The following is a 13,612-nucleotide window of genomic DNA, read 5'->3' as shown; positions in this document are numbered from 1 at the left end:
TTATTCTAAAGGGTATATTAGTAAAAAAGGAGATAAAGGAATGGATGAGAAAGCCAAGTAGGACTTGAGCTGGAATGAATGACTGCATTGTTGAGTGCAAAGTTGTATAAAACATGGCACTGGAGGTTTTCTTAGTTTTCTTTGAGATTCAGGGCTTCTCTAATGGTGATCAATGTGTATTAAAAAGTTGCTATATTCCCAATGCTGTTAAAAGCATGCAATATTCACAACAGTCTTTTAACATTAGTATTGAAATTAACTTTTATATTCATTATTTTTAATCAGAAAAGTGGGGAAAATAATAGATAATCCAAACTGAGATATTAAGTGGTGGAGCTGGGATTGAATCCAGATGTCTGGCTCTTCTTTCCAAGGTTTTAACCAGTATGCTATACTAAACTTTGATAATATCTCTAGAGAACTTCATTTATATACATTCTATGATTCCATTGCCTAATGATTCTGTTGCCTATTAATAATAGTTACTGTTTTTCCAAGGTGGAAGTGCTCTTTAGGTTATCATACTTTCCAAATTAAATTGAGAAGCTGGACAAAGAGGACAGTAGTTGGACAAAGAGAAGTGTGGGTGAAATCTTATACAGTTTTTAAAATAGGAATATCAGCATGTTAAAAATATAAGAACAATATATCACATAGAAATGCAAATCACAGTAAAATTAATTGAGAGCCATTTGGTGAATAACCGGGGCTGAAGTGCTGTTAATATTAAAGTAAAAACTAAAGAGAGCAACTAGAAAAGGAAGAGTTGGAGAACCCCAGAGTTAGTAGAAGGAAAGAAATCTTAAAAATTGGGAAGAAATAAATGCAAAAGAAACAAAAGAGACCATAGCAAAAATCAACAAAGCCAAAAGCTGGTTCTTTGAAAGGATAAATAAAATTGACAAACCATTAGCCAGACTCATGAAGAAGCAAAGAGAGAAAAATCAAATCAATAAAATTAGAAATGAAAATGGAGAGATCACAACAGACAACACAGAAATACAAAGGATCATAAGAGACTACTATCAGCAATTGTATGCCAATAAAATGGACAACGTGGAAGAAATGGACAAATTCTTAGAAAAGTACAATTTTCCAAAACCAAACCAGGAAGAAATAGAAAATCTTAACAGACCCATCACAAGCATGGAAATTGAAACTGTAATCAGAAATCTTCCAGCAAACAAAAGCCCAGGTCCAGACGGCTTCACAGCTGAATTCTACCAAAAATTTCGAGAAGAGCTAACACCTATCCTCCTCAAACTCTTCCAGAAAATTGCAGAGGAAGGTAAACTTCCAAACTCATTCTATGAGGCCGCCATCACCCTAATACCAAAACCTGACAAAGATGTCACAAAAAAAGAAAACTACAGGCCAATATCACTGATGAACATAGATGCAAAAATCCTCAACAAAATTCTAGCAATCAGAATCCAACAACACATTAAAAAGATCATACACCATGACCAAGTGGGCTTTATCCCAGGGATGCAAGGATTCTTCAATATCCGCAAATCAATCAATGTAATTCACCACATTAACAAATTGAAAAATAAAAACCATATGATTATCTCAATAGATGCAGAGAAGGCCTTTGACAAAATTCAACATCCATTTATGATAAAAACTCTCCAGAAAGCAGGAATAGAAGGAACATACCTCAACATAATAAAAGCTATCTATGACAAACCCACAGCAAACATTATCCTCAATGGTGAAAAATTGGAAGCATTTCCGCTAAAGTCAGGAACAAGACAAGGGTGTCCACTTTCACCGCTACTATTCAACATAGTTCTGGAAGTTTTGGCCACAGCAATTAGAGCAGAAAAAGAAATAAAAGGAATCCAAATTGGAAAAGAAGAAGTAAAACTCTCACTGTTTGCAGATGACATGATCCTCTACATGGAAAACCCTAAAGACTCCACCAGAAAATTACTAGAGCTAATCAATGAATATAGTAAAGTTGCAGGATATAAAATCAACACACAGAAATCCCTTGCATTCCTATACACGAATAATGAGAAAGTAGAAAAAGAAATTAAGGAAACAATTCCATTCACCATTGCAACGAAAAGAATAAAATACTTAGGAATATATCTACCTAAAGAAACTAAAGACCTATATATAGAAAACTATAAAACACTGATGAAAGAAATCAAAGAGGACACTAATAGATGGAGAAATATACCATGTTCATGGATCGGAAGAATCAATATAGTGAAAATGAGTATACTACCCAAAGCAATTTACAAATTCAATGCAATCCCTGTCAAGCTACCAGCAACATTTTTCACAGAACTAGAACAAATAATTTCAAGATTTGTATGGAAATACAAAAAACCTCGAATAGCCAAAGCAATCTTGAGAAAGAAGAATGGAACTGGAGGAATCAACTTGCCTGACTTCAGGCTCTACTACAAAGCCACAGTCATCAAGACAGTATGGTACTGGCACAAAGACAGACATATAGATCAATGGAACAAAATAGAAAGCCCAGAGATAAATCCACACATATATGGACACCTTATCTTTGACAAAGGAGGCAAGAATATACAATGGAGTAAAGACAATCTCTTTAACAAGTGGTGCTGGGAAAACTGGTCAACCACTTGTAAAAGAATGAAACTAGATCACTTTCTAACACCCCACACAAAAATAAACTCAAAATGGATTAAAGATCTAAATGTAAGACCAGAAACTACAAAACTCCTAGAGGAGAACATAGGCAAAACACTCTCAGACATAAATCACAGCAGGCTCCTCTATGATCCACCTCCCAGAATTCTGTAAATAAAAGCAAAAATAAACAAATGGGATCTAATTAAAATTAAAAGCTTCTGCACAACAAAGGAAAATATAAGCAAGGTGAAAAGACAGCCTTCTGAATGGGAGAAAATAATAGCAAATGAAACAACTGACAAACAACTAATCTCAAAAATATACAAGCAACTTCTGTAGCTCAATTCCAGAAAAATAAACGACCCAATCAAAAAATGGGCCAAAGAACTAAATAGACATTTCTCCAAAGAAGACATATGGATGGCTAACAAACACATGAAAAGATGCTCAACATCACTCATTATTAGAGAAATGCAAATCAAAACCACAATGAGGTACCACTTCACACCAGTCAGAATGGCTGCGATCCAAAAATCTGCAAGCAATAAATGCTGGAGAGGGTGTGGAGAAAAGGGAACCCTCCTACACTGTTGGTGGGAATGCAAACTAGTACAGCCACTATGGAGAACAGTGTGGAGATTCCTTAAAAAATTGCAAATAGAACTACCTTATGACCCAGCAATCCCACTTCTGGGCATACACACCGAGGAAACCAGAATTGAAAGAGACACATGTACCCCAATGTTCATCGCAGCACTGTTTATAATAGCTAGGACATGGAAACAACCTAGATGTCTATCAGCAGATGAATGGATAAGAAAGCTGTGGTACATATACACAATGGAGTATTACTCAGCCGTAAAAAATAATTCATTTGAATCAGTTCTGATGAGATGGCCGAAACTGGAGCCGATTATACAGAGTGAAGTAAGCCGCAAAGAAAAACACCAATGCAGTATACTAACACATATATATGGAATTTAGGAAGATGGCAATGACGACCCTGTATGCAAGACAGGGAAAGAGACACAGATGTGTATAATGGACTTTTGGACTCAGAGGGAGGGAGAGGGTGGGATGATTTGGGAGAATGACATTCTAACATGTATACTATCATGTAAGAATTGAATCGCCAGTCTATGTCTAATGCAGGATACAGCATGCTTGGAGCTGGTGCATGGGGATGACCCAGAGAGATGTTATGGGGAGGGAGGTGGGAGGGGAGTTCATGTTTGGGAACGCATGTAAGAATTAAAGATTTTAAAATTTAAAAAAATAAATAAATAAATAAAATTTAAAAAAAAAAAAGAGAGAGAATAATGGGGATTGACTTTGGATTTCCTGGTGGTGACTGCAAAAGAAAATGCACTCTCCATCAAAAAATATTAATCAAAAAATCAAAAGGTCCAGAGGTTACTTAGTAAAATTTATTTTGGAAAGGAAAATCTCATTGCTTTGCAAAGGCTCATAACTATAGAGGTTATGGATGTCAGTACATAATATGCGAGGGGACTTACTCTACTTGAAACAGTGACTCAGCCAAAGGTAAAGTGTTGACATTTGAGAACAGTTCTAGTGTTGTCCCTTCTATGTGTTATTCTCTCTCCTGTCTTCTCTTACCACTAGTAGTATGTCTTTTCTTTGTAATTTTGTTCTTTTTTGCTGTGTGTATGTGTGCTAAGTCACTTTAGTCATGTCTGACTCTTTGCAACCCCTTGGACTGTAGCCTGCCAGGCTCCTCTGTTCATGGGGATTCCCCAGGCAAAAATATTGGAGTGGGTTGCCATGCCCTCCTCCAGGAAGATCTTCCCAACCCAGGAATGAAACCCGTGTCTCTTGTCTCCTGCATTGGCAGGTGGGTTCTTTACTGCTAGCAGCACCTGGGAAGCCCTTTTTTATGGTAAACATCTTCAAATCCTCTTTTGGAGGAAGGCCCATGTAAAATACGGTCCATTTCTTTTGTGTTTTTCATCACCTTTAATTTGAAATACATTTAATCTTAGAGAGAAGTTGCGGTTGTAGTACAAATTAATGTTTCCTTAACTTTTAGAGTGTGCATTGCTGAGATGATACCCCATCACCGTGAGATTCTTCAATCAGTCTTTGCCACATGGGTGATTTTCTACACAAGCACAATACAACCTTCAAAATTAGGAAATTAATAGTGATACACCATTGCTAATGGATGCACCAACCTCAGTCAGATGTCTCCAGTTGTCCTAATAAAGTCTTTTTATAGCAAAAGGATCAAATCTAGACACCCCCCCACAACATGCATTACCATGAGTTCACCTCTAAACCTCCAATGCCAAAGCAACACCACAGGGTTCATTCTAATTGTTTCTTCTTCTCCAACAGTGAGAACCCTGTTTCTTTTCCCTTGATGTATTTGGTGTTAGCATCACCCCTCACTGCTGTAGTAAGTGATTTTCATTTGCTGCTCTGCCCATCCCCTGAGTCCCTGACACAAATGTTTACTGCTGTTTCACTCTGCTTCTACCTTCCTGCCTTTCTGTGAATTCTTACCTCGCCCAGCCATACTTAATGGCTTTTGGAATGAACTGTTTACATGGCAGGCAGTCAGGAATGGAGGCAGGAAACTATATGATACTCTCAAATTCTATTCTCTTGTGTATTTCAGTTGTATTTATGGTACAACAGACCTACGGCAGTGGCTCCAACCTGTGCTCAAAATAGATTTACTGAAAAAAATCGAAGTTAATTGGTCAACACCAAATTAAAGAAAGTAAAATGATTTTCATACATCAGACTGTTTAGAGTATTAGTATATAAGAATTTGATAAATTCATATTTTATGCCCTTTTGGAGATTCAGGCATTTATATGATCCTAGAAACTATTTTTAAAAAGTATCTTGCAAAACTGCATAATTTTATACTATGAAAGTTATAAAAACACATGTCTAATAAGAAGAGAATTTTGAATCTATGTTAGGTCACATGTTAATTTAGCATGCAGCTAAACAGTCAAATTTGCAGTTTCTAAAGAGCAAATTAAAAATTATGATGACTCTAGCTTACATGCATTAGCTTGTTATTCTTGTCACTGCCCGATAGACATTTTCATCCCATAAAAAGAAGTTTCCCCAATTAATAATTAGAAATTCATTTTCATGTTTTTATTATTAAAGAAGCAGTTTATGTTACAGAAGCTTAAAACATCAAAGGATGTTCATACTGACAAACTGTTTTAAACTGAACGCACATCTTTTTTATAATGTAGAGGTGGTGGTTTTCCTCCTCTCTTTCAGCTAGATTTTGAAAAGAGTTGGTAACATTTCTCTGTTTTAAAGGAGAGATGCAAAGTGAGAAAGAGAAAAACATATCTTGATGGATTTGATTATCGTTTTTGTCTTATTTGATTCAGAGTGACAAACAAAATTGAAATTCTTTAGGAAAACACGGGAGGGAAATCATGAAGATTGAAATAAACACTTTTCAAAGAAATCCAGCTGCTCTACCTGGTATCAGTGTCTGTAACAGCTGTGCTTCCCAAACTCCAAGAAGGGAGAGGACTGTGTAGTTTCTGTTCTGCAGAAGGAAGGGACCTGCATTGTTCTTGTTGTTCAGTTGCTAAGTCGTGTCCGACACTTTGCGACCCCAGGGACCGCATAGACAGTTGGTACAATGACTGAATGTTTTCTTGTATCTTACGATAAAAATAAAGCAGTGATTTCTGGTATGCAGATTTTGGTGGTTCCCAAAGGTCTCCTTAATTGATCTATGGCTTAGAAATTACTGGAGTATACAGATGGGAAAGTTACTGGCAATAAACTGTGAGAGGTACCTAAAACCACTTAGTCTTCCAAAAGGCATTGTTATTTCTATATGGTGGCTAAGAACAAGATTGGCGTATAATGATGGGGATATAAACAAGGTTTATTTGAAAGCCTTCTGCGAAGAGAAAACTCCTTCCATCAAATTTTGCTTTAATGCTTACTCCTCTGTGCTCTCTAAACCGTAAGGGGACATTTTACGAATCAATTAAGTGATAACAATATACAATCAATTTATTGTACTGTCCCTAATGGGATTCTTACTATTTTTGGTCAACTTATAATCCTGCTATCTTTAATTTTAATGTTCTATGGGCTAAATATCAACCCAAATACGTGAATGCAGATAGGATAGCTTGTGGTGGTGGTTTAGTTGCTAAGTCGTGTCTGACTCTTGCAACCCCATGGACTGTAGCCTGCCAGGCTCCTCTGTCCATGGGATTCTCCAGGCAAGAGTACTGGAGTGGGCTGCCATTTCCTTCTCCTATAGGATAGCTTACGGAAGTTATTAAACTCATATAGAAATCTACCTTCTAGAGTCACTTTGAAAATAGTTAAAATTATAGAACTACTCATTTTAGGGCTACCTTAGGAACTCCAGACCTAATTCCATTTCGGGGTTTCATTGCCAACATAAACTGGACGTTTTCAATGGTCTTTTCTTGTAGATTTGGATTGTTGACTTAGGAATTTCATATAAACACCAGACATCTTTGAATTCTTTCTAGAAGATGAATTCTCAATCATTAGGCAGTACATTATTTTTCAGAATGGTGTAAATCAAAAGAGAATCTTATAAATACCTCATTCAATTTTACAAGTTGTAATATTGGTGCACTGATGTTCTATATAATAGAATAGTACATAAAAATATATTTCAATAATTCCATAAATACCTGAGACTTGAACCTATTGGAAACACTCTGTCCTTAACTCCATCCCGACTGGTGAACAGAGTGGAATTCCCTGTGGGATGGGATTAATTTAGAGACCTATATCTCCCATTCATGAGTATCTCTTAATTTGAATTGGTGATTTAGAAGATTAAAATTAAACCTTTGGCTCAGCATTTACAGTATCTGAGTGGAGACAGCATTGAGATCAACCTGTCCATATCAACCAGGTCATTCACTCAGTATTCAATTATACAATGGATTCCCAGCCTGTTCATAACAGTAGCTAAAGCTAACTTTCTGTTTTTTTTTTCCTTTTATTTTTCCCTCCATTTTACCCCTGTGCTCACTCACAATGAAACTCAATTTGATTATCAAATTAAACTCAGCTTAATTATCCTAGTATTGTTTCTTTGAGCTCTTCAGAAATGTGTCTTCTGCTTACATTCTTTAAGCTTTAATTGTTTGTTTATTTTATTGGTTGTGGCTAGGCTCGGTCCTCATTGCTGTGTGCTGGCTTCTCTAGCTGTGGCCAGTGCGGGCTACTCTGTAGTTGTGGTGTGTGGGCGCTTCATTGCACCGACTTCTTTTGTTGGGGAGCACGGACTCTAGGGTGCACGGGCTTCACTAGTCATGGCTCATGGGCTCAGTACTTGCAACACATGGGCTTAGCTGACCTGTGGTATGTCAACTATTTCTGGACCAGGGGTCAAACGCAAATCCCCTGTATTGGCAGGCTTATTCTTAACCACCAGACCACCAGGGAAGTCCATCTACTCAGAGTTTTGATTTTTCTATTTCTGGATACATTGGGTAATCTCTCTGAAAATTACACCCACTTCCCTGTTGTTAAATTTTCTATGCTGAATAATACTTCATCCAAGTCTACCCTGAACCCTTCTGAAAAGGTAAGACATATACTGATTCTGATTCAAGTAATCTTCTGGTACTTGAAATACTGAGAAGTATTCTCATATCAGTAAACTTGCACTTATAAGGAAAATCAAAACACTCAACAACAACAAAAAACATTGTATTACAGACGGAAGTTTGAGAAACGCAGGAGGAATTCTATCCAGACAGTTCCATGATCCTGTTGTCATTCTATCTCTTTGTCCTCATATGTTAATAAGAATGGATATTTTAGGATTCAACATATTTATTGATTTTTTTGAGGCAAAAGGGCAAATCATTCTTAAGTTATTCAAGCCATGTTTGTGTCTAGAGCTCTGTGAATTAGCATCAATACCTACAGTGTTACAACTTTTTGTTACATACCGATTTCAGAAAATCATGAATTAAATGGGGCTAGAGAGAAAAAGCATATAGAGTTCAGCCTTTGCCCACATTCGCCTGTCAGAGAAAGGGAGGCACTGCATGTCAGGGCAGCTTTGAAATACACATTTGTGAAATCCTGAAGTCTTGGCTGAAAATGAATGTGGGACACCTTTGTCAATATCTTTTTGGTGTATGTCATGCCCTCCTTACCTCTCAGAGCTGGTAGGGGTTCCTAGAGTTTGAACATTTTTTAATATTATTTCTTTGATTTTTACATTTGTGCATAGTGGACTTAATAATTGTGCTTCCTGGATTCACTGGACTTGGAAAATTGCTATTTGAGTTTTAGGCCCAAATTGCTTTTATTCTCTGGTTGATTAGCTATCACAATTATGTGAGATATGTGCCATTTTTCCTATTCTTATCAGTAATGTTACATAGAGAAAAATATGATGAAATTTAAATGGCAGGATAGTCACATGTGTAGATAAGCAAATAGATCAATACAGGCATGCCTCAGAGATATTGCCAGTTGGGTTCTAGACTGCTACAATAAAGCAAGTTGCAAAATGTTTTGGTTTCCCAGTGTATATAAAAGTCATGTTTATGCTATACTGTAGTTTATTAAGTGCACAATAGCATTATGTCTAAAAATGTGTGCACACTTTAATTTCTAAAAAATTACTAAAAAATGCTGAGCTAATCATCATCTGACAACACAGGTTTGCCACACACCTCCAATTTGTAAAAAAAAAAAAATGCAGCATCTGTGAAGCATAATAAAATGAAGTATGACTGCAGATAAAAAATGGTAAAGAAGATATACAAGCTGTTAAAAGAACTGAAGATAAAGCTAAGTATGTAGAGGTATGGAGGAAAGAAATGCAAGTTTGCATGTGTGTGTGTATTTGATATTATAATTAGATGCCCTAAAAAAAAAAGAATAGTTACATTATGAGGCTGTAAGTGGGAACATACGGATTGTCTCAGATTCATGTCTGATTCTAAGCGAACAAGGCTTTCTTCCTTGTGTCTGGTGTCTGTACTAGAAGACTTTAAAGTCAGTATAATCATATTTGTGCCAGTGTTGAAGATGATTTTATTCATTTTCTTTTTGTCAGGGAACATGACACCAAGAAGTCTTCTCTTTATAACCATGTCAGACTTCCTGGATTTCATCTTTATATACCAATTATGAATCTTTGCTAGCCGCAAGAGTGGTTTGAGTTCAAGAAATACACTGAGGGCAGGAGAGGGGAAATTCACCAAATAAAGGTCTCTGGAATAGGTATTGAGACGTTGATATGTGTTTTTTTTCTGAAATCCACAGCAACGTTAGTCACTTAAGGTTAGCATGATGAATAATTGTTTTAGGATTACACAGGGGTTAATATTTAAAAGTTTATGCCAAACACACTATTCATGTATATTCATTTGATCCTAACAACAACCTTATGAGGTGAATTTTATTATTTTTATTTATTAAGAGAGAAAACTGAGGCACACAAGCTTAAAATATACTCGAAGTCTTATGATGGATAAAAATAAGAGCTTCTCATCAAGCATGATCCAACCAGTCAATCCTAAAGGAAATCAACCCCAGATATTCATTGAAAGAGCTGATGCTGAAGTTCCAATACTTTGGCCACCTGATGCCAAGAACTGACTCACTGGAAAAGACGCTGATGCTGGGAAAGTTTGAGAGCAGGAGGAAAAGGGGCAACAGAGGAGAAGATGGTTGCATGGCATCACTGACTCAATGGACATGAGTTTAAGCAAACTCTGGGAGTTAGCGAAGGACAGGAAAACCTGGCCTGCTGCAGTCCATGGGGTTGCAAAGAGTCAGACACAGCTTAGGGACTGAACAACAACATCAGGCATGCAGAGCAACTAACAGTCCACAGAGTAACGGAGGAGTTGTTATAGAGATTAGACTATATACAACAACAAAATTGATAGACAAACTCTTGTCTCTGCATTGGGTGACAGGAAGGAAAACTGGAAGTGAAGTGGAAGAGACCAGGAATACACTGGAATCCAAAAGGAGTCTGTACCTTGCACTCCCACCTCAGCATTCCTGCAGGAGAAGCTGATGTCCTTGGTCACAGGGCTGGACCTGGGCCAGGACTTGGACATTCTGGAGGAGCACAGCCTAGAGCTGCTGAACGAGCTGTGAGCTGGATTCTACTCCCTGTCCTCATGGTGTGCTTGAGAACCTGCTGAGTCAGGCATACACTGCCCCAGTGTCCAATACCCTTCATTGATGTTGTGTCTGCTTTCTCCACTTCTGCCTGCAAAAGCTCACGCCAGACCTAACCAGGACAAACACAGGAAAGGGAATTCTAGAAAAAGAATCCTAGTGTAGCTAAACTGATCAAGAACAAAACCATGACAGACACTTTATTCAGCTTCTGTTGTAGGCTGGGTCCTATGGAGAACACTGTGTAGATTTTTAGAAAAGAGCATTATATATGTCTAGTGTTCTCACTGCATGTTATGTATTATATAAAATTATATATATTGTTGGTTGCGTGTTATTATCATATTTTTACTGAAAAAATATAGATATAAATTTATTTGTGTTGTGGGCTGAGTTCTATTTCACAAAATTAATGTACTGAAGCTCTAACCCCCAGGACCTCCAAATGAGATTGTATTTGGAGGTAAGGCCCTTGAAGAGGTGATTAAAGTTAAGTGAGGACAAATGGGCAGGCGCTGGTCCAGTCTGACTGGTGTCCTTACCAGAAGAAGAATTTGGACACAGGGACTCCAGGGGCACATGTGAACGGAAGGACCACTGTGTGACAAGACACAAGAAGAGCAGCCATCTGCAAGCCAAGGAGAGACCTCGGGAGAAACCAGCCCTGCCAGCGCCTTGAACTGGGGCTCCCAGCCTCTAGGACTGGATGAAAATTAACTCCTGTTGTAGAAATCACCTAGGCTGGAGTGTTCTGTTACGGCAGCCCTAGCGGACTAATGTGTTTTAGTGTGGCCATATTAACTTAATTAGGAGGCGCTAGGATTAAAATCCAAAACCAGAGACTTGTTAAATTGGATACCAGTGTTCTCTCTTCTAGAATTATCATGTCCCTGTATAAGCCTTGACTTAGGGTCATATCTTTGGATACATATGGAGCGAACATCTGTTCCCAGCTATGGGATGTTTTTTAAAAATAAAAAATCATATGCTTAAGCGTGTGGAGCTTCTTTTCATTTTAAGTAACTTTTAATTTGAGTTTTAGATTTATGGAAAGGTTGTGAAATTATAATACAGTCCCCATATACCTTCACACCCACTTTTCACTATTATCAATATTAACATCTTACATTAGTGTGGCAAACTTTGTTATAGTTGATGAATCGATATTGACACTACATTTTAACACTTGTAGAGAGAACTGGTCAGGTATTTTTGTAGAATTTCCCTCATTTTAGATTTGTCTAATGGGTTAGAGTGTTGGCGAGGAAAACTGACATTTAGTGACATTATCAGTGTGGTTTAGTCACTAAGTTGTGTCTGACTCTTGCTACCCCATGGATAGTAGTTTGCCAGGCTCTTCTGTCCATGGGACTTTCCAGGCAAGAATACTGGAGTGGGTTGTCATTTCCTTCTCCAGGAGATCTTCATGATTCAGAAATCAAACCGGGGTCTCCTGCATTGCAGGCAGATTCTTATCCTCTGCACCACCAGAGAAGTCCACCTGCTTACGTGCATGATGCTTCAGGCTCATCTTGTATATTTATTGCCCCACTTCTGGAATTACCTCTATCTCCAAGGAGCCCTGCTTCCTTTTGTTGGGGTCATTAGAAGTGAAGTGTGCTCATTGCACTTGTTGCTGCTGAATTGTCTTTGATTTTAGACTCTCCCAGGTGATAGAGGGAAGACAAATATGTGTGGAGATATGTATTTACACACTTGAGTTTTTAAAATACAGTGGTAATATAATTATATTATTTTGTCATAGCTTGCAGTCCATTGTGGGAAACTCCACATCTCATTTTTAAAATCTACATGTATTACATTTTGCATGCGCTGTTGATCTTGATAAGTTCATTGTGACACATGACCATCATTACTATATCAGATGGAATAGTTTTCCTGCCTTAAGGAAAGCTGTGAGCTTTACTTAGTAACTTCTTCATTCTCTAACCCCCTATTGACTTTATATCTTTGACTCTTCTAAAATATCCTATAAATATAATAAAATAGTATATCAGTCCAATTCAGTCGTTCAGTTGTGTCCGACTCTTTGTGACCCCATGGACTGCAGCATGCCAGGCCTCCCTGTTCATCACCAACTCCTGGAATTTACTCAAACTCATGCCTATTGAGTCGGTGATGCCATCTAACTATCTCATCCTCCATCATCCCCTTCTCCTCCTGCCTTCAATCTTTCCCAGCATCAGGGTCTTTTCAAATGAGTCAGCTCTTGGCATCAGGTGGCCAAAGTATTGGAGCTTCAGCTTCAGCATCAGTCCTTCCAATGAATATTCAAGACTGATTTCCTTTAGGATGGACTGGTTGGATCTCCTTGCAGCCCAAGGGACTATTAAGAGTCTTCTCCAACACTACAGTTCAAAAGCATGAATTCTTCAGTGCTCAGTATATATTGAATAGTATTCCTTTGTATGGGTTACCATAGTTTGTTCATCCTTTTGTCTACTGAAGTATATTTCATTGCTTCCAACATTGTGTAATTATAAATACGACTGCTATAAACATTCATGTACAGATTTTTGTTTAGAAATAAGTTTTTAATTCAGTTGAAATACCTAGGAGTATATCTGATGCATCTTTCAATAAGAATGTATTTAGTTTTATTATAAATTTTAATTGATTTAACCAAAATATTGACCACAAACTCTATCAGTAATATTTGAAACATTATATAAAGACATCCTTCATTAACAGGCAAAACAATGGGAGAAATCATAGGAAAAATCCATTAATATAGAGATGAATGGATGTGCTTGTATGAGTCCAGTGATCATACTGTAAATAGGAATTGTCTTAAAATGTTGTCAGA

General features: G+C 37.4%; 1 protein-coding gene across 1 annotated transcript in view; it reads left to right on the top strand.

Moving 5' to 3' along the window:
- CDH8 (cadherin 8) overlaps positions 1-13,612 on the top strand; it is a 397,394-nt gene that overhangs the window by 145,640 nt on the left and 238,142 nt on the right. The window lies entirely within an intron of this gene.

The sequence above is a fragment of the Capra hircus genome, chromosome 18, assembly GCF_001704415.2.
Source record: "Capra hircus breed San Clemente chromosome 18, ASM170441v1, whole genome shotgun sequence".
NCBI classification, from domain to species: domain Eukaryota; kingdom Metazoa; phylum Chordata; class Mammalia; order Artiodactyla; family Bovidae; genus Capra; species Capra hircus.
Note: the sequence above shows the minus strand (reverse complement) of the source record. Positions and strands in the feature narration are given on the sequence as shown.